General features: G+C 40.1%; 1 protein-coding gene and 2 long non-coding RNA genes across 8 annotated transcripts in view; 2 read left to right on the top strand and 1 right to left on the bottom strand.

Annotated features, from left to right (window-relative positions):
- The window catches only part of Rasgef1b (RasGEF domain family member 1B), a 553,655-nt gene that overhangs the window by 58,794 nt on the left and 469,125 nt on the right, over nucleotides 1–25,736 (bottom strand). The gene's annotated exons all lie outside the window — the stretch shown is intronic.
- On the top strand, nucleotides 7,998–11,259 carry LOC125611071. The gene is made up of 2 exons (XR_007341195.1): nucleotides 7,998–8,302; nucleotides 10,947–11,259. It is a non-coding gene; the product is annotated as an uncharacterized LOC125611071 (long non-coding RNA).
- LOC107153693 overlaps nucleotides 12,969–25,736 on the top strand; it is an 83,096-nt gene continuing 70,328 nt past the window's right edge. Inside the window, exons 1-2 of one of the 5 annotated variants that reach the window (XR_007341193.1) lie at nucleotides 12,969–13,259; nucleotides 14,268–14,376. This is a non-coding gene — a long non-coding RNA (uncharacterized LOC107153693). The remainder of the gene's footprint in view (nucleotides 13,260–14,267; nucleotides 14,377–25,736) is intronic. The other 4 variants (XR_007341192.1, XR_007341191.1, XR_001504944.2 and 1 more) reach the window with 4 other exon arrangements.

The raw sequence follows: 25,736 nt of genomic DNA, 5'->3' as shown, positions 1-25,736 counted from the left end.
GAGGGAAGCTCTGTCTGTCGAGGGTTCACAGATGAAGGCAGAAATCCTGAAACAGACAGGGCCTGTGGAGTAGGTGGGTCTTGAGGCACACTGTTTGGGCTCCGATGTCAGCCCTGTCTTTTATTTGTTATATAAACTTTAGTCATCTGATTATATTTTTATCTACCTCATAGGCTTTGTACTGAAAATCAAATGTGCTAATAAATGTGAAGTGTGGTTCCCATTGTGGTAGATGGGAAGATGGCAATATTGTTTCAAATATTTAACACACACACACACACACACACACACACCACCTGTCTTATTTATTTAGAGCCATTACAACAAATTACCATGGTCAGGGTGGCTTAAATGACACACATTTATTGCACTCAGTTCTAAGGCTGGAAGGCAGAGGTCATGGTGGAGTCAGCAGGAGTGTCCTGATGAGGGCCTTCTTCAGGGTTGCAGGCCACTGACTTACATTGCGTCCTCAGATGGCAAGGAGAGACTGAGAGCTTCCTGGGGTTCTTTAAGAAGAGTTCCAACCCCTTTCTTGAGGGCTCCACCCATGACCTCCTCACCTCCCAAAGGCTCGGCCTCCTCACACTACCACATGGAGGGGCAGAATGGCATCAGATGAGTCTTGGAGGGGACCCAAACTTGCAGTCCTCTGCATTATCCCTGGCTGTTGACACCTGAGTTGCTATGTTCTCTCCTTGTCTGTGTGACTTGCCATGACTAGTGGCTTTTGAGTGGCAGTGGCACATGCCATGACTGAGCGAAGGCTTTCTGGGCTATTGTGCCCTTTCCTCTCTGCCCAATTCTCAAATTGGGTCTTCTCGTCTGCCCTGGATCCTTTTCTCATTTGCCCTTGCTTGGCTTGCATCAGGACCTCATCCTTGGGCTCTTCAAGGCATTCTGCCACCAGCGATCATCTGACTGAGTAGAAAGCGTGGGTTCCAGTTCCAACTCTGCCCTGTGACTGTGGTCACAGGACTTGTTCTTTCTGAGGCTCTGCTTCCTCATAGATAATTGTCAAGGTTCCTTTCAGTTCAAAGAAGTTTTCAAGTCTACAGACAAGCAGCTCCTGGGATCTTCCATATAAGTAAACGAATTCTCACTCTAACACTTCCAAAGATGGAGTGATTTGGGGGGTTGGGAGGGCCTCAGCTTCATGGTCCTTTTCTCCCTTCACAGGATTTATGTTAGGTTTTAGCCATCGTCAGTGTTTAAGATAATGACATTGCATGTCACTCTCCCCTCTTACCACCCCACCGATAGTAAGATCACAAAAGTCTTATCCAGAGAAAAAAAGTAGTTTCTTAGAAAAGGAGAAATCATGTTTTATAGGGGTGATGAAAAATCTTTGGCTGGCAAGTATGTCTTTAACTTAAAGGACTTAAAATAGAAAGCATCCAGGAAGAAGGTGAGGCTGCTGTGGTGGGCAGAGCTTGGGCTTGAGAACCAAAGCCCTTGGCTGGGTTCCAGCTATTTCTGCCATCAGTCATTCAGGTGACCCTGGGCAATGGATCACTCATTTTCTGGGTTTCGACTTCCCTATATGTAACAATAAAGGATCTCCAAATTCCTGTCTAGCATGAGCGAGTGTTTCATCCCTATGACTCCATCAAAGTTAATTGACAGGGTTGTTTTCTACAGGCATTAAGTGGCGGTTCTCTTAATTTGTAGATTAAGGGAAATAAATGAAAGAAGGGAAATGTTTACAGGGGAAGCCCAGCCCACACAAATCTTCTGAATTGCTAATAAATTTTGATCCTAAAGGAGGAGTAAAAGAAAAAAAATTTTGATTTATAATCATTTAAGCCTATTTGGTTTGCCAGAAGAACAGGTGGCCTAGTGTCTTTGCCTGCCCACCCATGGGAGATTTTCTGCTCCAACAGAGGAGCGAATCTCTGCCATGTTCCTCCCAGCTCTGTTGAAATGTATCCATGGTGTGGCTCAGAGCCTCAACACCTCAGCCAGTGGGGTCTGTCAAGTAGAGGGTGGCTACCAAAGCTGGCCCTCCCCCATTGGTGTATTGTTGGTTTTAGAGACCAGGTCCTCCTCCCCTCACGTTGCCATGTGCCTGGCCTCGGTGGAGTAGACAAATAACATGGCTTCCAGTCCACGCTTCCCCCTAGACTTCCACACCCCTCCCTCCGCAGCCTGGCCGCTCTGGCTTATGAGCTGAGATGGCTCCAAGATCGGCTCTGGTACACATACGACCAATGTGCTCCAAGAAAAGCCCCTAGGGACTCCTCCCCACACTGGCTTTAAAAACATGTGGTCCCTCCCACATGGAGAGGGGACACACATTTGTGAAAGGCCACCCCCGGGCTCAGAAGGGCACGTCAGAGCACAGGTTGTGAAGCACAGGTGCCTGTTCCACTCTCCGTCATGACAGCCTGTCTGGGGCACAGCTGCTGTACTTGGATCTCCTGTGTTCACTCCCAGGCCATACTTCCCCAGCATCACTTGCAGACAATTACAGAGTTCCATGGGGGTGTGAGAGCTGGGCCATTTCCACCTAAAAGGGGATTCCTTAAATGGGCATCTTTGGTTCAGGGACCTTCCATCAGGTCAGCCCCAACTTTCTCAGAACTGCACTTCCATCTGAAAGTCTTTCTACCCAGTCCTTCCCTCTGTTCTTTCCAGGTATCAGACCTGCCTCATGAGCCTTTGGCTCCCCCAAATATTCCTGCATCTTCCCACTTTACCCTCGACAGGCTCTTCCTACAGTAAATCCATTATATATATAAATCAAATCCCACGTGGCATCTGCCTCTTGGAGAAGCAGGGTGTTACATTTTTGCAATGTGTGGTCCACTGTATTATCTAGGGTCCAAAAAACAGAACCAATAAAATATATCATCTGTAAAACGTGTGTGTGTGTGTGTGTGTGTGTATGTCTGGCTCGTGCAATTATAGAGACTAAAAAGTCCCAAAACTTAGAGTGGGATGGAGACTTAAGAGAACTAATGTATATAATTCCAGCCCCAAAGCCAATGGGTTCAAGAGCCAAGAAGAACTGATGCTCTGATTCTGATGATTAAAAAAAAAAAAAAATGGATATTTCAGTTCAAGACAGTCAGTCCCAGAGGAGTTCCCTTTTCTGCTGAAAGGGTCAGACTTCTTGTTCTATTAAGGCCTTCAACTGATTGGATAAAGCCCACCCACATTAGGGAAGGAAATCTGCTTCACTCAGTCCAGTCTACTAATTCAAATGTTAATCTCATTATAAAACATTCTCATAGATACAGTTAGAATAATATTCAGCCATACATGTGGGCACCCTAGGGCCCAGTCAAGATGATGCATAAGATAAACCATTAAATCCTTGGAGTCCAATAGTTAATCAGTGGTATCACTTTTGCTAATGGAATGAATACAGGTTCTCACATTATGAGTTGCACTTATATCTGTTTCTCTAAAAATTATGGATGCCTTGAAGGTGAGAATAATGTCTTACTCCTTTCAGATCCAGAGTACACAGTGCAACTTCAGTAACATATTTTTTGAGTTCTAATTCTGTGCTATGCAGAGTGCTAGGGGTACAGCAGTGAATAAAACAGGCCAGGACCTTGTCCTTAGAGAGCGCAAATGTAGATGAGAGAGATTTAAAAAAGAAAAATATATATGATATTGTGAAGAGGTTTAAGAATAAAGCAGAACAAGGGATGGGGAGGGAGGGAGAAGTGTCATTCTGTGTAGATCCTTGAGAAGGCTTGAATAAATACCCAAACAGACGAAAGAATTTATGAATAAAAGTATTGGGAAGGTTGAGCGAGTGTGCTGGGGCAACCAGGAATTTGGAGCAGTGGAAGGCCACCTCCCCGGTCCGGGGCATCAGCTCAACTAAGTGTTAGTTCTCAGCTCTGTCTTGTGCAGTATCCTTTCCCTCCTTCGCTCCCATTTCTACAACTTTTCTTAGAGAGTGAGTGGGCACAGAGTGCCTTTTCTTAAGGGACTTCCTCACTGGGGTAAGTTTTAAGTCAACTTTATTACTACATTGACCTTCTTCAACATGAGGGCTTGGGGCCAGTTTCCACTTCTGAAGAAATTCCTCTAAAAGTGGTACTCTGGAGACTCTTCAGTAAATGAAGATAGACTTGGCAAAGAAATTCCAAGCCCACAGGCAGATAATTAGGAGAGATTTTCAAAGCCTAGGGGGAAATCAAAGACCATTATGTATGTATGGTTTGCACTAAACCATTTTATTACAAATTGAGCTCCATACAGCTGTGCAGCAGTTGGAAAGGAAGAATGAACTTCTAAGGAAAGGCTAAAGCCACATGGATGCCAACCTTCCAGTAGCCTACAGGAGCCACACATACGTCATGTTTCATGGCTTGCCATGAGTAATTTCAAAAGCCAAAATAGGTAGTTTTGTTGCAAGTTTCAAGAGAGAAATGATGATGTAGCAACTGAGGGCAGGGGGAAACACCAAAACTTTCCTCTCTCTTAAACTTCTCTATTCGATTCCTCACTCTTGATAGGGATGTAGTAAAAAGGAATAAGATTTGTGTCGAGTCATCTAAAGCCTTTGGGAAACTTGGCAGAAGAGTCTGGACTTGAAACCAGGCAGGCCTAGAAATGTAATTTAATTCTGTGTGATCTCAGGCGAGTTATTCAGACTCTCAGAGCTCCACTTTCCTTGTCTGAAACTTATCTACTGTGAGGAGTTGTTGTGATTAATATGTGAGACAGGGTGAGAAAAGTACCCAGCACATGCTAGGTGCTCAATGAATAATGGGAAGGAAGTTAATAAGAAGTTAATAAGAAGCTCAAAGAACTTTTATCATAGTTTCTCTTATTATTGCTAATAAAGATAATATCAAAAAGTTCTTTGTCAAGAAAAGGGATCACAAATGTCTTTGCTAAGCCTGCAGTAGGACCTAATTTTATGATTTTTGTTGGAACAAAAGAATTATGGCAAACTGAAGGGCTCTGTCCCATCTAAAGGGGGCAGCTGAAGGATTTAAACCTGATAGAAGAGGTATAAACACATCCACCCTCCCCATCTAAAGGTAGCTACTGGAGGGCCTGAGCATCATTTAAAGGGGACAGTTGGTATTTAGCTCTATCTGGAGGTGGTGTAGACTTAGTATTGGCAGATTTTTTTTCTTTTTTAAGAATCCGCAAATTTACATTTTTATGTGAAATTTCCAGTCTCATAAAATGTCTCATAACTTAATTAACAAACATGTAGGCCACAAAGCGTGTCTGCAGGCTGGATGTGGCCTGTGGACCGCCGATTTGCAATTTCTGGAAGACACACATTCCACAATAACGGTCTCATTCCTTGTATAGTAAGTTATTTTAGTTTGAAAAATAATTCTTCAAATAGTTCTACACAGAGCAAAGAAGTCAACATATAAATAAGTCTCTTCCTGTATATTTCTTTTTCTAGGAAATGAAAGGACAAAAATAACCTCAAGAACCTAGACTGGAGTTCCCAGTTACTTCCTCAAGACTGGGCTGATCACTCATTAGCATGCATAGTGAGACAAGCTGCGCTCTGCCAATATAGCTGTTTTCAGGTTGTGTGCCTTAAAATGTGATGCTCCCGCACACTTTCCACGACAGCACAGAGAGGTAAGGTATTAATGAGCATTCCACAAAATTGTTGCCTTCAGATCTTAAAAGAGAGGGCAGAAAGAGCTTAGAAGAAATTATTTTGGTTTTAAATGATCTTCCTAAAGGCTTCAGATGAGCTTTATAGCAACAAAGAATGCTCCAGAGGAAATGCCAATTGGAAACTATCAGTGGCTGAAAAGTATTTTAATTAACTTGTTCCACTCCATTTCTGAGCTTAGCGCAGAGGAAGAAAAGGAATTTTATCTCAATATCAAAAGTTACAGAGAGTGTTAAGCTCCCATTTTTGATTGACAGCCTCCTACACCATCACACACCCTAAAAGTAGCAACTATGAATTTGGACTATTTGTAAAACCCACGAGGTTTCTAGAGTATGTGACAATCCAGATATATGTGCCCCGTTCATCCACAGAAGCCGTTTCTTGCTGAGGAAATGTACTGTGACATCCATTTTGATAGGTAACAGGCACATTAAGATAGAATTACCTCCGTTAGAATATGACTGTGATAATGACCACAGGAGGCCCTTAGACCAGAACTACTGTAGGACATCAGTAAGAAACATGCTCGGTTCCCTTAATGACACAAACAAGGATTTGTTCAGAATTGGCAGGGGGTAGTTGATGATTGACACCTCTTCCCAAGGTGTCTGAGTGTTGAGCAGCCATATCTTCACTAAATAATTGCTCAACGTGTAACTGTCTAAACAGTGCTGGGCAAGTATTTGGTCTGAGGTCTAACTTTATAAATTGGCAACCTCAGTGACATGCAACACAAGTTAATCACCACAGTCCTATTCATTCCAGACGATATAGGATTTCTTTCCCTCTGAAAATATTAGGTTAGGAAATACCAATGAGGATCTATAAAAGGGGCAAAAAATTATTCTATCAAAATGAAGTTTCAAAGATTTGTTATAAAAAATTAAAAGATTCTCTTTTTACCAAGAAAATTAATATTTTTGAAGTTAAATTTAGAACTTGATACACACACACATACACACACACACACACACACAATAAAGGGCATTTTGATAAGGTACATAGAAGCCTTTGAAAGGCAGTCACTAAAATAAAATAATGCTACCATGAACGAGACCATCAAACAGAATTTCTATTTGAAAAACTCACCTTCAGTGCCTTCCCTTTTCCCCCCACTTCCTTTTTGTCTCCTAAGACCCTCTCTCTAGCCTCATAATGGCCCCAATGGGATTGACAACATCTTCATTTGAGAAAGGCTTTCTGGAAAGGATGAGTCAAATTTAAGAGAGTGTGAGTTGAACTTTTTGCAACCATGCCCCCTGGGCTTATCATGTTCCCAAGATATTTCATAATCTCAACTGGTCAACATGACAGTTGACTGGGATGGCAGAATTCCAAGGAAAGCTACAGCTGTGGTTTCCCTTGAAAGAGCACCCCCACCCCCTGACAGATGTAAGTACTTATTTTCAGAGTATAATTTAAAAGGATGGTCAAGACACCACTTTGCAAGGTCATAAAGATCTGCTTGCCCATTTGGGTAGAAGAGGGAAAACAAATTCTAATTGGAATAGCAGTCATATTTCAATGCAGATTATTGCACTCTACTCAAATATCTGCTGTCACTTCAATTAGAATCAATGGTCTTCTTTCTTACCAATCCCCTCAAATGTGTAGGTTGCTATGACCTGACAAGAATGTATTAATTTTTTTTTTAAATAGAGATTGATACATCACAGCAGGAGGCTAAGTGATAGAGCTAACAGTTAATTCTTGCTTCATTAAGCCAAGCCAAATAATTCTCTTTAAATGAAGAAACCCATCCTGCTTCCCAGTAAATATTCGGTATTGAAGCAGCAATGAGAGCTCATGCTATGTAAACCTTGCTTCTCTTTAGGGGCTCCTCGGGCATTTCCACTAATGCCCCACTAAGAAGCATTTGAAAATACTAGATGCGCAAAATAATCTTGGTGAAATCGCTTCTTAGAGTTTGTAATTTTAAAAACGTGTGCGCTCACTCTCTTGATCAATCACGAAAATGCTATAATCCTCTGTGGGCCTCCCAGCTGTTAGTATGAATTAGAAAGTTCTACAGAATAATCTCCACAGGTCATCTCAGAGAAAGTGCCTGGGTTTTTCAGACTAAGTGCACATTGGATATATAAATCATTATCACTTTGGGGTTGATTAGAAACGGGCAGGTATTTTGCAATCCTGGAAGTATTTGTATGCCTGTGGCAACTGATTAGGGATTTCAAATTAGTAGCTTAAAATTAAAACAAGCCTGGGGTTAGAATAAAAGGAAATAGCTTTTCTAGGTAAAGAAAGCTTCAATATCCCCAGAAAGCCCCTTCCCTCCCCCTCATCCTTTCCCTTCCTCTTATTACCCAGCCTCAGATTGGTTTCTGTCAGTTGGAGAACTTACACGGGTGTGACTGATCATGTGAGTTTCCAGATTTCAGAAGGAAGGAGAAACAGTGGGAATGACTAGATATGGAGATGTCAGTCTCATGAATTTTTCTGCTTCTCACAAAAAGGGATTGAATGGTTCTCAGGGACATTGTCCTGCAGTGGGACAGCCTGGCTCCTGCTCCCTTTTGTCTGCTGTGTCTTTGGAGAGGCAAGCTGCCTTCCACCCAGCACACCTGCTGCACAACACCAGGGTCTCCCATTCAGTGAGGATCAGAAGAGAAAGAAAATGCCCAAGAGAGGGAAAAAGATCAAAAGAAATATTTTGTTTCCAGGGTAGGTATGGCCACAGGAACAAGGAAGTAGATAATGTGGTTGAAGTTTATAGGTGGTGGGGCTGGGGAGAGGGGGACCTAATTTTTAACAAGGAATTTTAAAAAATCTACTTGTTATAGTTCAAATACAGTTTGTTCCCTCCAAAATTTATGCTGAAATTCATTGTCATTGTGGCAGTGTAGGGAGGTGGGGCCTTTAAGAGGTAATTAAGTCATTAAGAGGGATTAAAGCCTTCTCAAGGGAATAGGTTCATTCTTGCAAGAGCAGGCTGTTCTAAAGCAAGGCCACCTCTTGTGTTTTATCTCCTTCACAATGCAGCCACTTGCCCTTCTGCTTTCCACCACGAGGTGAAGCGGCCCAAGACCCTCCCCAAAGCAGAGCTGCCTTACCATGTTGATGGTGTTTGGATGTGGAGTTTGTGAGAGCTAATTAGTATCAGATGAGGCCATGAGGTGGGTGGGGGGGATGCACTGATGGCATCAGTGCTTTCTAAGAAGATGAAGAGAGTTAGTACTCTTGCTCCATGGCACACGTGATCCCCTTCATCATGTGATAAGACCTCAAGAAGGCCCTCACCAGATGCTGGCACCATGAATTTGGACTTCCCAGGCTCTAGAACTGTGAACTAAATAAACGTATTTTCTTTAAAAATGACTCAGACTAAGATATTCCATTATAGCAATATAAAATGGACTAAGTCTTTTGCCATTTTGCCTTCTTGGACTACTGAGCCATGATTTTGTTTGGGAAAGTGTTAGAAATTAAACCCACACTACTATCTTAGTTTGTCTTCGAAAGTTAAACAAGAGAGAAAAGAAGAACAATCTGGGTCTTTGAAAGATCTTTTTCCAGGCAGGCAGTAGAAAATATGCCTTGATATGCTGGCTATCTCCCCAAGAAGTCTGGGAACAAGAAGTTTGTCTAACTCAGAATTTCTTTGTTAGTTAACTAATCTGGTGAGGTTTTATTTCCCTAACTATTGAAAATTATTCTCCTACTGATTCCCTTTATGTTTCCATGTTACTTTTGATAAAAAGAAGCTGTCCTCTGTGCAATTTTAAGAGAAAGATAGCACTTTCATTTTGTAGGAAAAACTATTTTTTTCATCAAGTTGCCAACTAAGAACATATAGTAAACATTTAAACTCTCCAGTCTTAAAGATTACTGGCACTGTAAAACATTCATGAAGAAAAAAAAAAAAAGAAAAAGAAAAAGCTCTGACATCAGCAGATGTATTTCCAAATTTCGATTCTGCCACACAGTGACTTTGGGCAAGTCATGAAACTTTTGTAAATATCTGTTTGTCCATCCCTAAAAGATAAGGCTAGTAATAAATCTGTTGCAACAGCTCGTATTGCTCTAGGTAACAAAAAATAAATTGCATCAAGGCAGAAACTATGTATTCATTTTCTTCCTTTTAATTCAAAAAATGCCTTCAGGAGACTCAGTTTAATTGGCATCTGCTGTGTCTTGAATGTGTCTCCCTACAAAATTCAGGTATTGCCAAGGTAAGGCCTTTAAAAGGTTCTTCGGCCACAGGACTCCTCTCTTAGGAATGGGATCAGTTATCTTTATAAAGGGCTTGATGGAGGAAGTTCATCCTTTTTTACCTCTCTACATTCTACCATATGAGGATGCCACATTCTTTCTTTTTAGAAGGCACAGTATTCAAGGCACCTCTTGGCAGAAGAGACCCATGAACCTGACAGACCATGAACCTGCCAGCCCACAGATAGTGGACTTCTCAGCTTCCAGAACTGTGACAAATAAATTTCTGTTCTTTATAAATAACCTAGTCTGTAATATTTTGCCATAGTAGCACAAATAGACTAGGACAGTATCCTTAATACTACTCAGTCCAGCCAGCCCTGTAGCAGGCATTATGACAAATGACAAAGAACCGGAAAACTGAACCTATGTCTCAGAAGAACAGTCCTTCTATTGAGGAGAGGAAATATATAAATAATATGAACTAGCAAACAATCAGAGCACATATACACAAGTTATTAGATGTTTTGGTATAAACAGCAGGTACCAAGAAAGAGGATGAGAAAGAGATGGTTTTATTTAGGCCTTTATTACATATAAAAATCTTAGTAGCAAAAGAAAAACTGCTATAAAAATAAACAAATCCATGGGACTTGCTTAATCAGAAGAATATGGTTTAAGATATGAAGGTAGAAGTGAACAGAGCACATGTCTTCTGGAAACTAACCTAGCCGGAGCGGACAGGCTCACTGAGGAATATGGCTCGAAAAAGTATATTGGGACCAATTGACAGAGCCTTGAATATTAGCTTAACTAACATAAAAGAGAATGAAAACAGAATTTTGGAGAGGATTTTACTATTCAGGGTCAAAGTTTAGTTCTGGAACTTGGTTGGACTCAGGGAGTGGAGGTGATTTGGGTTGTTTGTGCTTACCGAGTGTTTCCTTCTAAGGTACACACTCCACGTCGAACACTCCTCTACCCACAGATGGTTTGATAAAACCAGTTTACCTATGGGTGATTTGATCCATATTAACTAAACTCAGGAAAGACTGGTGCATAAAAGCCAATTTAATTAATTTCAAAATTTAGAAAGTTACAAATAATCATTAAAATGAGGGTGGTATATGTATATTAAATAACTCAACTTTTCTAGCTTCTCTCGAATAGGAGGATAATTCTGGAAAATGAAACCAATATCATAAAACGTATTGATCATCCATCGACTGAGTATTTGCTAAGCCTATACTAAGTGAGAAGCACTTTGGTGAGAAACTGCAGGGTCCTGCTGAGATCTGACAATGGTTTATGACATCGGAGATGGAAGAAGTAGGCCTCAGGAGATGGGCTAAGAACAGAAGACAAGATCTAAGACATGAAGGACTCCGTATGTTCTGTGAAGGAGCACAGGTGTCTTTCTTTCTATAATCACAAGGCCCTGCAATATTTCAATAAATTTGGAAAATTTATTAATTTTTAATTATTTAATTTAGTACAGCATTAATACCTTGGTAAGTAGTCACAATGTTACCTACTATAGAATACATATTTTTGCACCAATGATGCTACTGGGTACTAAGTTTTGAGTGTAAAAATGAACCACAACCTGAATTATCACTGTTATCTACAGAAGTTCTTTTTATAAACAAAGAAGTTGGGGTTATACATTTCCAAATCAAGGAACAGATTAAATCTAAAGTAAAGGGAAAAAGCAAAATGGAATAAAATTAGCATTAGATGAATGACAGTGATATAAGTGGATTTGTCTATCAAACGATGCCTCCTTACAAAGTTTTCATTTAATTTTTGATAGTGAACACATTTACATGGCTCAAAACAAAAAAAAAAATGAAAAATATGTATGGTGAATCATGATACCACCCAACCCTATCTATCTACACCCACTCTCCAGCCCCTTTTGACAACCACTTTATTAGTGTTGTAATCTTTCTGTCCTTGTTGTTTGTTTGTTTGTTTTTGATGCATACCTCAAGTACATTTTGGTAAATATAAAATTTGGGGAAAAAGGAGGAAAAAACTAACATTACCAGGCAACCACTACTTGCCAGAGACTATTGGGTGTTTTCCCGTAAGCAAGGTCACCAATTCCTTACAGCAGCTCTCCACCTGTCACAAGATGTGCCTTCTTGTCAAGTACTTTAGAAGTCCTTTCTTACACTCTTCTGCTTCTGTAGTCACATCCAACACACCTTTTGAGTCCTATATTTCAACAATGGCCCACTTTATGACATTTTTGTTGTTGTTGTTACCAGAGATTGAACCCTGGGGCACTTAATCCCTGAGCCAAACCCAGCTCTTTTTATTTTTTGAGACAGGGTCTCACTAAGTTGCTGAGGCTGGCTTGGAACTTGCAATCCTCCTGCCTCAGCCTCCTGAGCCGCTGGGATTACAGTCATGTGCCACGGTGCCTGGCCCTTCGTGACATCATTAAAATACACACCTTTCAGGGTCATTTTGAGGATGTGAGTTGCCAGGGCAGCACACAGCATCTAGCAGGTGCTCTCCAAGTGGAAGCTGTTATTACTCCAAGGCCTCTGGGAGAACTTCCTGCAGGCTGAGCTCATTGGACAGGTATTGATTTCTACTTAACTCCTTGAGATGACCCCCTTCTTGGATTTGGTCTATTCTGATGCCAACCTTACCCCTCAGTGAGTAATAACCACTGTCTATTCCTTATAGTAACAGAAATAAATCTAGAAATTAGGTGACCAGACCTCTCAGACAGCCACATTTAAAACCTCAAGACAAGAACTGCCACCTTCAACCTGCATCAGGATTTGCAAACTTCTATTAAGGACCAAATAGTAAATATTATAGGCTTTATAGGGTTTTGTTAGAAACTACTCAACCTTACATTGTAGCATAAATCAGCCTCTGAAAGAAATGAATGTGGTTGTGTTCCAACATGACTATTAAGGACACTGGCATTTGAATTTATACAATTTACATGTATAACAAAAATATTCTATTTAAAATTTTTTCCAGCCACATAAAAATATAAAAATCATTCTTAGCTCATGGGTCATATACAAACAGGTGGTGTGCCAGATAGGACCTGTGGGACATAGTTAGGCAACTTCTACTCTAAATGAGGATTTGATAACCTGGTCAAACAACTCAGTCTGTCTCTGTCTCTGTTGTCTCTCTTTCTCCTGTCATCATGAACAAGCAGTTACAGAGAAACTAAAGGCCCTTTTAGAAGAAATATTTCTACTTATCCAGGGAGCTGTGATTTTATTTCTATCAACAGCAGCTTAGGGTTTTGAAAATACAAGTTAATGATTCATATACAAATTTAGATCCAGGTTTGAGTTGAGTTGATATTAACTAAATGAACTTGATGCTGGGAAAAAAAAAATCATAGTTTGTCCAGCTGCTAGGAAATCAAACAACATTGGAAGCTGAAAGCCTGTAATTACTTCATTTGGAAAGCAAACCTGAGGAGAAGGTAAGGTGTTCTTATACCTTGCTTCTCCCTTACGTGTCCCTTACAGGCAGGGGGCTCTATAAATTGCACACACTTGCCCAAGGCATCTTGGCTGAACAGGGAACTCAGGAACACCCTGCTCTGGGGTCTTTGCACTGGCTGGGAGTCCAGAGGTCAGACTCCTTGGGGATAAACACAGCCACTGATATCTCTCCGGAACACTGTGAAGCAGCTTCTGTCCCCTTCCAAGTCTTTAGCAGCAATGTCTCTGTATCTTACTTCCAACCACCATCATCTGGCACCTCTCCCTCCTCACTGCTGTGACTCTCTTATGAACTCTAGCCCCTAGAAATGAAAGTCATGGAGGACATTGTCTGTGAAGACCTTCTGCTTTCCTCAATATGGCCTTCCCCTTGATAGGGAAGCCCAAATGCCTTACTCATTGCTGGGAAATGGCTAGAGAAAAATAGTTTAATAATTCCATAAATTTTCCTATGACACAAGTATCTCCTTATCTTTTGGAAGTCAACCATTCCACAGCAGAAAATAATTGGCTTCCATTTACTCAGGAAAATTCCATCTGCTCCTGTGAATTTTTCAGAGTAATGGCCTCTTGGAAACAAGACCTAGAATGCTGGGGTGACCAGTGAATGCTTCAAGAATTCATTTTAGAAACTTTATTGTTAGTACAGAAACCAGCCCTTCACCTTGCTTTTAAAAAGGTTGAAAATTTGGAATTTTGATGAAGAAATATTTGAACTGGGTCTGAAAGGATGACAATGGGCAAAAAATGAGTGGGGAGATGGAAATGAACAAAAGTATGGGGGAGCTGGTTTGGTGGCGCACACCTGTAATCTCAGGGACTGGGGAGGCAGAGGCAGGATGATTACAAGTTCAAAGCCAGCCTCATCAATCTAGTGAGGCCCTAAGCAACTCAGTGAGACCCTGTCTCAAAATAAAAAATAAAAAGGTCTAGGGATGTTGCCCAGTAGTTAAGCACCCCTGGATTCAATCCCTGGTACCAAGAAGAAGAAGAAAAAAAAGTATGGGAAAGTGAAGGCATAAGACAATTTAAGCAGAGAGCTTGTCCACCTCATTCACCATGATGTTCTTCAGCACTGGAAGAAGAGCTGGCTCTGTGAGTATTTGTTTAATGAATGAGTGGATGGATGCATTTTTGTAGCCAGGAGAGAGGAATAAGACTGGAAACACAGGCCTATCAGTCAGGTCTCAGTAGGAAACAGAATTTCCCCCAGATAATTCAAGAGAAGGGATTTTAACGAAAGGATGTCCGAAAGAGCTTGGGTAGGGTTAAGGGAAGAAATAGAGATGTCGAAGCATCCAGACCCTAGCCACCAGGGACGCATACCACCTCTAAAGCTGAAGGGGCAAGAACGTGGTGTAGTTACCTCCAGAGAAGTGCACTCAAGTAGGGAGGGCAAGAGGAAGAAGGGTGCTGCCCCTTCTCCTCCTACCCCTGGTTCTCCTGCCAGTGCCTCCTGGTAACTGAACCCAGCTAAAAGAAGCCAGACAGCCTGAGAGCATGGGAGTGACATTTTGGAGACTGGATCTGGGTAAAAGAAGCAACATAATCACCATCCATAACCGGAGCTGAAACATAAAGCCGGTTTAAAAACCAAATTCTGCCTTCATTTCCCTAGGCCTTCATTCATTTCTTATTCTCTAGAGGTGTCCCTGACCCAGTCAGCTCTTGTCAACTGGATTGGTAAACTACTAGCTCCTGAAGATTTTAGATGAGGAACTAGCACAAAATAAAGGTTCAGGAAAGTTTATCTATGTTCACATTCCAATCCTGCCACTCTTTATATGTAAACTGTGGGCTCATTACTTCAAATTCTGTGTCTCAATTTCCATGTCTGTAAAGCGAAGGAAATTATAGTAGCTATCTCACAGTGTGGTTGTAAGTATCCAAAGAGATAGTCCAAGTAAAGCCCTTAGGTCTGATGGCATTGCTCTTTTTAAAGCCTTTCTTGGGTTGAGATTTAAACAAATTTGTCTTTTATTGAAGAATTTACTGTCAAATCAGGGTTAAAGTGAGGTCTTAAGGAATTTGGCAATTTGACTTTGACCAGGCAATTTTACTTGCTTTTGTTTATGCTGGCTGGCTTCCTTAGGCATTGGTTTTTCCTCCTTTGAATGACAGTAGGATGTTAGAGAGGCTTTAGTTAATACCAGTGAAGTCCACCTACATGGGCTCTCAACGTACAGCTGCGATTTAGCTTCCAGTGCATTTCTGAAAATTGCTTCCTTGGCATTTCAGCATTTTATTTGAAAGAACAACTGAAGCAGAAAGGAAATCAAGCAACAACAGGAGGACTTGGTTTTTGAACTCATTAGTTGGCAAGCTGAAAAATTTGCTTAGATCAGTTGGGTTTTCAAATGTGAGAATGGGCTTCTGATAAGAAAGTCAGTAACTACAGTCCCAGTCTGTACTTCCTTCTTTTCCTAACAAGGTTCATGTGCCTTGTTAATAGGTAAGATGTGTGGAGCTGTGGAGTGCTGTGTGCCCCTGTTTATGCCATCATTAAAATTTGAACAGACACACATTTTATGGAAAGGCTGACTCTAATTATGATTTTTATCCCCTCTTTGGTTTCCAATATTTTTTCATAGCATTGCTATAAAAGAAACCTTGTTTTGGCTGTGTTCTTAATGAATATTTGTGGAAATTTCTAAAATTATAAATGCATTTACAGTTCTGACATCAACTTAACTTACATAGATTAAATAATAAGAGGATGTAAAAGTTTCAATTTCATTTTGATACCAGATACTTGTGGTTATTTCAATATGTAGGTGATCCTTCATGATAATTCTTAAAGATAAGCAGGTTATTATCATAATATATGCTTTATACAAGTAAATGACTTGTACGTGACTACTTCTCGAATGAGGGAATATTTTAAAATGTACCTAACAATCCTATCTCTTGGGCTATGAAAGCCCTTAAACAATGATTCTCAAGGACTTTCTCTGTCATTGCTTAATAATATTCAAGGCCTACAGACAGTTCAGAATTACATTTTTAAAATGGTATATACTATATAATTATAGTTCCATTTTTTATAAGGCAGCAAACCCCATTGTATAGCAACATGAAAGGAAATGCACCAAACTCTTAGCAGTGGGTTCTTTCTTTTCCAGTCTCACGGGTCAATTTTATTACCTTTACAGTAGTTATAAATGGAAGATAGGAATACAGGAAAGGTTTAAAAACAATGCTAATCCCTCCTCAGGGACATCTGAGTCTTTTTTTTTTTATATATATATATACCTCCCTTTTACAGTGTGGTGTCAGAGGCTGTCTGGATTTGAATCCTGATTTCCTCACTTAGCATTGCATGACCTTGTACAAGTACAGACATCTCTCTGTGCTCAATGCAATCATCTGAAGACAGGGGTAGTAGAGATCTTCAGTGACCTAGCAAGATCCTGTCTCCCAAAATAAAAAAATAAAAAGGGCTGAGGACATAGCTCTGTGGTTGAGGGCACCTGGATTCAAGTCCCAGTCCCACATAAAAAAACTGGGGAGGGGAGTAGTAATACTTCTCTCATGGAGCTGTTGTGAGACTAAATGAGAAAATACTTAAGAACAGTGGCAGGGACTCACTTGGAATCAATAAATGAGAGCTATTATTTTATCATTTATAATTAACCTGTTTCTAATCCCATCTCTTGTGGTGGAATGTGACCTCCTGGGATAGTCTCTGACCCTCCTTTCTTTCAGCCTTTGGTGTTCAGAATCTGCTTTGAAGCTGTTCTGAGCCTGTCTGCACTGATCCATTCGTTAGCAAGTGGTCAGTTCATGGTGACACCTCTATAGGTCCACAAGAAGTCCTTTAGGGGTGTTATTCTAAAACATCCACCTTCCTAGTACTTGAAACTTCAATTGCCTTCCAGAGTCTTACATGGGTCATGAAGACTAGGTGACATCTGAATCACAAATTGATTCACAGGGTCAAGAGTATTTGGTCCGTATAGAAAGTCAAGGTTTATAAACCAGTCAGTATCTTTATCTGGCATCACTCTCCTCCTCAGCAGCTGCCCCCCAAACCTACTCTGCATGAAGTTGTCCTGGCCTCAACATTATTTTTCTGGAAAAACCAGGAGTATATATAAATGGCTGGACCTTCAGAGAGATTGATTTTCTAAAATTTTTCCCAAATTTATTTTTATTTATATTTATTTTCCCAAATTTATTTTTATTTGATTTTTAAAATGAATAGTATTTTGAAAGAGCATAACCTATAATATAAGGCTTATTTCGAATTCTTAGGATGATGATGCTAATTTTCAATTGATATGTGTAATTGCTAATACTTGTCTCTCTGTATAGAGCTTCCTCTTTCCATGTTTTAGCTCCAAATCTTGCCCTCTCGTCGATGCAAAATGCGTGCTTTTAAAATACCCCACCACCCACACACATACACACACTCCACACACATGCACATCTCTATGTTTACTTTTTTGAGCAAAGGTGAGATGCATGATCATATCTCTTTTTAAAGATGAGACAGCCAGAAGAAAAGGCAAACAAATCACATTGGGAGGAACCTTCAAAGGGCTGTGTCCTAGCATCTCTAACTGCCCTTTATTAACCCATTATGGGTTATTACTTCATTAAATGAAACTATTAAAATACCCATGGGTTGAAGTGGGAGAAATGGATTGGCTAGAATCAGCAAGTACCTGTAAATAAGGTACACCAGAGGGAATTTGGTACAGGAGAGAAGGGTGAGTCATAGCACACATTAACTAGTACTTACATAATGTCTAATAAGTTACAAAGTGATTTAACATACTGGAAGAGAATGAACAGAGGGAGTGAAGAAAATGGTAGAGAATTAGATGGGGTAGGGAGGCTTCCGTATGTCACGTGGACTTTAGACCCCAAATCGCCTTGCTTTAATTTTAAGTTACCTGAGATAATGAAAAACATGAGGACTACAGATACCTGGATATCTCCTTAATTATTTTGCAATGGAAAATGGTTCAAAATCTGCCCTACAGTTTGTGATCTCTGATATCTTTATTCCTGTTATAGTATGGGAAAAACAAGTTTATTTTGATCATTCTCAATGTTGATTCATCAAGTGGTATCAGGAGAGGGAGTTTCAAGAACTTTCATTCTTTTATTCCCAAGGGCTGCCCAGGACGGTGGAAATGATGAATTCAGAACTGTAGCAAAGGGGAAAACATGACCCAAAGCCCTCCAAAGCCTGGGGTGACAAGAAGAAATTCCTATTTCTGACACTTATTCTAAGGCCATCTCTGACTCAATAACTAGGTAAAGGGGCAGAGCAGATTTGTACTCAGAAGACCCAGGCAGCCCTATGACAGCTTGTCTTCTCAAACCACAGACTCGAACTCACCTAAATCCAATAAGATGCAGTCCCTCTGCTTGGAGGAAAAATATTCTGTATGAAACTGTAGTAGAAGAAAGTATGTGAGTCTGAGAGCCAAGCCTGCCCACCCCCCTATGGGAGGCCATAATGTACCATTTTACTGAAATTTCTCTTTGCTTTGTTTTTCCCAATGATGCATTTAGCTACAGCATGTAGAGAGAAGCCCTATTCAAGAGAGTGGGGTCATTATCCACACACAAAAGGCCATTTAGAGAAAGAACAGCTCAGTCAGTTCAAGCTGTGGCTGCCAGAGTCCAGACCCATTAGAAAAAAAAAAAAAGGTTAGCTGTTTAAGTGGGACTGTGAAACAAAATGTAATAATTAGGGCTAACTGGCACCCTCCCCCCTGCCAAGAAAGCTGCCTGGGATCATAAACAAATTCCCCGAAAGTTCTAAGCTTAGGGGAAAGCAAATCATCCACTCCAAATGACAGTTCAGTTATTAACCTTTACCCTAGAGGCTAGGCTTCCATTTCTTCTTCTTCTTTTTCCTCTTTTTAAAAAATTTTTTCATCTTAATATGTACATATATATTTTTATTGCTCCCACTTTTATTAGGGTTGGGCTGTTCTTTCTTTAGTTTACCAGTGTTAACATGTTCAGATCACTGGTGTGTGTGTACCTGCACACAAACATGGGAAAAAAATGTAAGTCCTCAAATTAGCAGTGGTTACCTTTAAGTCATGAAATACATGGAAGAATTGGGAATCAATCCTCCCATGCTTCCTAATTGCTCTTTATTAATAGAAAAAGTAAAAAAAGAAAAAAGATGCATCAAATATTTCAAGTACAATTTTCTACCTTGTCTCATCTAAAGGAGGGAAAAGAGTTGAGAGTTTCAGCAAGGATAATAATGAGAAAGGAGGTACAAACCTCAGAGGAGAGATGGTGTGAAAAAGGAGAGCCGGACAGTAAGGGGAACCCACCCTCAGTCTCTCCTTCAGCCTCTCAGGGCATCTGCATAAAAGTAGCTTCAGACTCACAGATATTTTGTGGTTCTTAGTAAGACAATAAATGCTCACAGCATTTTGCATGCTCACAGGTGCAGTGTCCTGGCTAATCAAACAATGCTAGAGGTTTAATAGACATTTTCTGTTGGATCGATCACTTGGGGTATTTTGATGACTAGAGAGTAATCATAAGCACAGTGCATGAATAACCAATATTCAATGAATAAGTTGGGCCTAAAATGCCATTGAAAATTTAATGCTTAATGATTTAGAAGCACTGTGGGAACTTACAGGGCTTGACTAAGCATTTTGAAAACAAATGATGAAAATTAACACAGAATGGACAAAGTAGAAATTGACAAGGAGTTGCTTTTGTTAGAGTACATGATAAATCTGCTTTTTATGTGATATTTCTAAAATGACTTACTGGTAGAATGGAGGTAGAAATGAATTGCTTGGCAAATAAAGATTAGGTATTTCACTTACACCTTTGTGGAATTTCATTACCCCCTGCCTTCATTTTTATTACTCTTATAACAAAATATTTACCAAGTGCAGGACTTTTAATCCAGGAAGTATGAGTCCTGTGTTCACATCACTCAATTACCAATTTAAGAAGTATGCACTTTTCAACTCACATGGGACTCTTTTAACATTTTTGCATCACAAGTTTTATGAAGGGGTACAAAGGAGCAAGAGAGAATTTTAAGTCTGTCATTGCCTTTGGTTTGTGGGAAAAGAGTAGGTACAGGCCAATCAAAGGTTGAGAAATGATATCAATTTAATCCATTCAAGAAATACATTTGAATGCCTACTATGCTCCAGGCACTATTGTGGGCACTTGTGATACATAGATTTTTACCAGTGAAGAGAGATGATAATACATATTATAAATATATTAATGATGTTAGAGGATGATAAAGTTATTGAAAAATAGGGCAAGACACTGGGGATTCAGAAAGAAAAAGAGTCGCTTCTGAAATTTTAAATAATTTGTTTAGAGTAGGCTTCACCGAGAAAATGTTTCAGCAAAACCTTGAAGGAAACAAAGGATTCAATCACGTGGGTATGTGGAATGGAAGCGCTTCAGGGTACAAAATAGAGACCCTGGATAGGGGAAAATGATTTGCTGAGGAAAATAAAAAGTAGAGTGGAAAAGAAGAAGAAAAGGAGAGACATTTGAGATAAAGAGGCAGCTTATGCATTCCTAATGTAATGGAACTTGGAACCATGTGGCTTTGGATAATTGTGCTTGGAAGGAATAATAAGAATAATCTCTTTACCCAAAATATGATTAGCATTTGTGACACAGCCCTATAAAATAAGTAGGTAAATGTGCTCAGATTTTACACACTAAAGACTGGCATATTTATAGTGAGAGCTAGAATGCATTCATTATTTTATCTTGTTTAATCTGAGTATCATACATACCAGACACTGTGTTAGGGACTGTGGTGTGGTGGTAACCAAAATAGATGTGATTCCTACATTCATGCAGAGATGCACTTTAATTAAGTGATATATTCATTATCTTATGGTGAGAGCTATGGAAAATTATATAGAAGCATGAAAGCATCTGATCTACTTTGGTTGTCAGAACTAAATATCTACCAGGAAATGATATTTGAGCTGAGATTTGAGGGATGAGTTAGAGTCCTGTAGGCAGAGGTGGAAGAAAGCATGGAATATTTGAAGAACTGAAAGACCAGTGGCTTAAGGAGGGAAGAATAGTTCAGCCAATTAGAATCCTATCAGAAAATAGAAGGCACACTCAAATAGGCCAAGTGAGGACACTTTAATTAAAGGGCTCTTTATAATGGTGTCTGAATGGTTAAGGGAAATTAACAAGGGATGTCCAGTACCCCAGGAGAGCAAGAATGAAAAGCTCTCCCCATTCCTGGGCACCAAAGTGGAAGGCAGGGATGATTATCAGACAAAATAGTTATAGGGAAAAAATATTACACAGTAATTGTGACCTTCTAAAAAGAGATGTAGTCAGGGTTGGGTATGTGGCTCAGAGGTAGAACACTTGCCTAGTATGCATAAGGCACTGAATTCAATCTCCAGCATTGGGGAGAGGGAGAGAGAGAGAGGTGGGGGGGGGGCGTGGAGATGGATGTAGCCAGTCTAAGGTTATATAGCAGGGGGGAAATTATATACAGCAATCTCCAGCCTCCTTCCCATCTCCTTCCTTTCTTTCTTGTTCCATCTCCTACCTTTCTTTAATCAATCTTTAGTCAAACAAGTGAGGGAGCCCTTTGATGTAGCCATAAAGACCAGCTCCCAGGGCACAGAGCAGAGAGAAGAAGGATGCAGTGTCTTTCAAGGAGCAATGGAAAATATCTTACACAATTATGAAACAGATCATAACAGATCTTATTGATCAAGGAAAGATTCTGGTTTCAGTCTTCCTAAAAGTGATAGGAAGCTAGGGAATAATGTGCTCAGATTTGCATTTATCAAATATAATCTGAACAGACTGGCCCCATTCATGGAGGATGCAGGAAGTTCAGGAGGTATTATGTGGCCCCAGAAGAGAGGTAGGCAGCATCTACCAATTTGTCGTTGTGAAAAGTGAGGATGTGTGGAGGACTCAGGAGGCAATGAGTTTGCGTTGGTCTGGGAAGGGGAAATGTGAAAGAGAATGAGAAATATCAGAGGAGAGCTCCAGATGTGTGGTCTACGGGAGCAAATGTGTGGTAGTGCCATTCCCCACAGGAGGACTAGGTTTAGAAGTTGGATAACATCATAACTTTGTTTTGGACATAGTGAGTCTTTGAGAAAACCAGCAGTAAATGACCAAGCAATAACTACATTTAAGCAGTTATTTCATAGCTTGGCTTTTATTGTGCCCCAACAAGGTTCTCAGCTAGTTTCTCCAATGCTCAAAATATGAAGGCAGATATTATTTCCCCCAGTTTATGGATGAGAAAACCAGGCTTAAGGAGGTTAAATTCTTTGCTTACCTTCAGGACTAAAAACTCAGACATTTTAACCCTGCTGGAGATCTTTCTCCTGTGTGCTATGGTAATCTAGGCATCACAGATGTCTCAGAGAAACCTGTAGAAGAGTGAATTTTTTTCTGTTATAAGGTCTTGTTTCATTTGGGGAAAATATGGGCTTTGTCTCTTTGGATTCGAGAGCAGGCTCATGTGAGTTTCAGTTAATCAACTAATCAGCACTCACTGAGAAATTATCATATATTTAGAATTTTGCTGCCCATTATAAAAAGATTATGAATAGTATAAGACGATCCTTGATTCAAGGGTTTAAAAATTAGGAGAGGGAGCAAATAAATACAGGAAACATGAGTGATAATGGGCTGATAGAACAGCTTGAGGAAAGGACAGCGAGTCATGATAAGTCTTATTTAGGGGAGACCTACATGGTGTGTACAAAAGGAATAAAAAAAAAAGAGATACTGTGCTGATAGGCTAAGAAATTTCAGTAACTGAATGCTGGTCTGTGGATTGGATGTCTCCGTCCCAGAAAATTTCTTAAGTGTGCAATTAATTACAGTTAGCTAAATGAAGTATGTGTTAAATGGTCTGAAAATTGAAGCTACTGGGAACCTATTTTATTTAACATTTATTTTTCAGATTCCTGCAATCAAGAGTGGTTTTCTTTTTTGATAGACAAGGGACAGCAATCTGTTCACATTTTTGCTGAAGGAAAAGCTGATATTGTGACTGTGTTTAAATCTGATAGAATCTAAATCCTTATCCCACTAATGAAAAATGTCATCAACAAATCTTAGTCTAAGATCTTTGAGCTTCCAAAAATGTATTCTTTATGGGAAAATCACCTTGAATTTATTTCCAAAAAAGAAAGATAAAACCTTTCTTAAATAAAGGCATTTAAAAAAGACATTTTCTTTGTAGTATTATGATAACTGACCCAACCCTTGCATGGCGCCAATGATTTGCACAGTTCTTTATATACTTTATCTCATTTGACAACTAAGTAAAGCTGAACTTTACCAGGAAGTTATGTTGGATAAATAGTTCACCAAAGAAGAAAAAATGTGTTGGTTTAAACAAATTTAAAAACGAAAATGAGTCTTGGGTACTTAGATAGTAAGAAGTCATGGGTTACCATATAGTAAAATCTATGCAGCAATGTAAAAATGATAACAGTTGTATGAATAACCAACAATGGATTGAGCCTTTGCTGTATACAGTGGTCTATACATGTCTGCGTATTAACTTGATTAATCCTACAGAAATCCCATGAAGAATATAGTCAACCACTTCCACGTTACAGGTGAGGAACCTGAGGCACCAGTGTTTGAGTAACTAGTCCAAGGTTATAAAACCAATAAGTGAAGGAGCTGGACTGTGACCCAAGAAGTTTGCCTCAAGAACTCTCACTCTAAATTGCTAAAAATGATTTCCACAATGTAAATTTTCTTTTATGTAAACATTGTTTCCTAAGTAAAAATGGTAAAATAGCCAATAATTTGTGAACAAAAACAAAGTGAAGAAATCAAGCAGGTGCTATTGTGAACACTAACTTAGACTACTTAATAAAATCATAGAAAGGGGAGAAAGAAAAGAAATAATTTATAAAAGAAATATTAATATAGAATAATTTCATTCCTAAGCAAAGAAAAGAATATTTACTTGAGGATTTAGAAATGAAAATATTTCTAACATTTTATCTATTCACTGAAGAAAGAGAAAGAAAGGTTAAGATGGAAGAGGTTTATTTAGGATCTAACACCTACCCAATGTTATCATTATTATAAAATTTGTTTAAAATCCTCCCTAAAAGTATTTCCTGCTTTACTTGGAAAGGAAACTAGGAGTTTAATATAGAATAATTTCATTCCTAAGCAAGAAAGAGAGGGTATAGAAACAAATGGAATATTCTGAAATCTTGGTCACCTCACTGAAGACTTCAGGTTTTTCTTTATCTTCTCCTCCCATGGGGTGTGGCAGATGCAAAGGGCAAGTGGCAACAGGAACAGTTCTTCTAACTTTGTCCCCTTTGGGGCCAGGACACTGGCATCCATATTCAGCCAGCTTTTGAGAATTATTTTGTGACAGGAAGCAAACTTTGTCCCTTGAAGTTTGAAGATACTTGTTGCCGCAGTCTGGCTGGGCACAATCAGGAGCCACTTGTCAAAAGAAACTAACTTTATTTTTAGAACCACACACGCCAAACAAAACAGCCTCTCAGGAAAAATCCTCAGAGCCTCAACTGCCACCACCGGCTTTCCACAAGCCTCTCTCCACCTCCCACAATCCTCCTGCTCTTGAGGCCGATTGGCTGGGTCACGTGGGCGGAGCCAAAAAAAGTCCCCCAATGAGCAGCTCCGTGGTCTGAAAGGGCAGGGAAACAGTCCAATGAGCATCACCGCAGAGGAGCCAATCAGCTAGATGTTGCTGGGGCCGAGGAGCCAATCAGCTAGATGTTGCTGGGGCCGCTGTGAGCCAATCATCAGCCGGCAGCTGGAAGTTTGCTGGCAGCTGGAAGTTTGCTGGGGCCCCTTTGGCTGTGGCTCTCAACATCTCCCCCTCTCTGTTTAAACAACAAGCATGTGGCTTAGGGACCGTGTCTGTTAGGCAGTCCAATTCAACATATGGTCCTTACCCGTCATCGGATGAACTGACCTCTAGGCGTCAGCCTCCTGTCTTAGGTTGGTACCACTGCAATTGGATCATACCCGTCACTGACTACCGGTCCAGCATACAGCTATACTTGTGGATAGGCCTTTGCACCAGTGGGGGGGTGAGGTTCTTTGCCTCACCTCTGTTGGCCCCCAAATTTTAGACCATCACTAGTAGAGGAGGATGCAAAATGCCATGACATTAAGCCAATTGAGGGCTCCTTTGAAAAATTGTACCACCGGTGACATCATCAGCAAAAATACCCCAACACTACCACAAGTCGCTGCACCAACAGATAGTTCACAATGCATACAGGTGAGCTCACAATGTGTCCAGGCAAGTTCTGCAAGCAGTTCAGTGATGGCTATTGTAGAAGCTGTAGATTGGTTTTATCTTTGACTTCACCAGCACTGGGATGAAGATAGGAATTCTGGCAATAATGGCTAAAGAAAAAATTATGTAACATTACAGAAGGCACTAAAAGAAAACAATTTTCTTAACAATTTACATT

Source organism: Marmota marmota, unplaced genomic scaffold (genome assembly GCF_001458135.2).
Source record: "Marmota marmota marmota unplaced genomic scaffold, marMar, whole genome shotgun sequence".
Lineage (NCBI taxonomy): Eukaryota > Metazoa > Chordata > Mammalia > Rodentia > Sciuridae > Marmota > Marmota marmota.
This window is presented reverse-complemented; position numbering and strand designations above follow the sequence as displayed.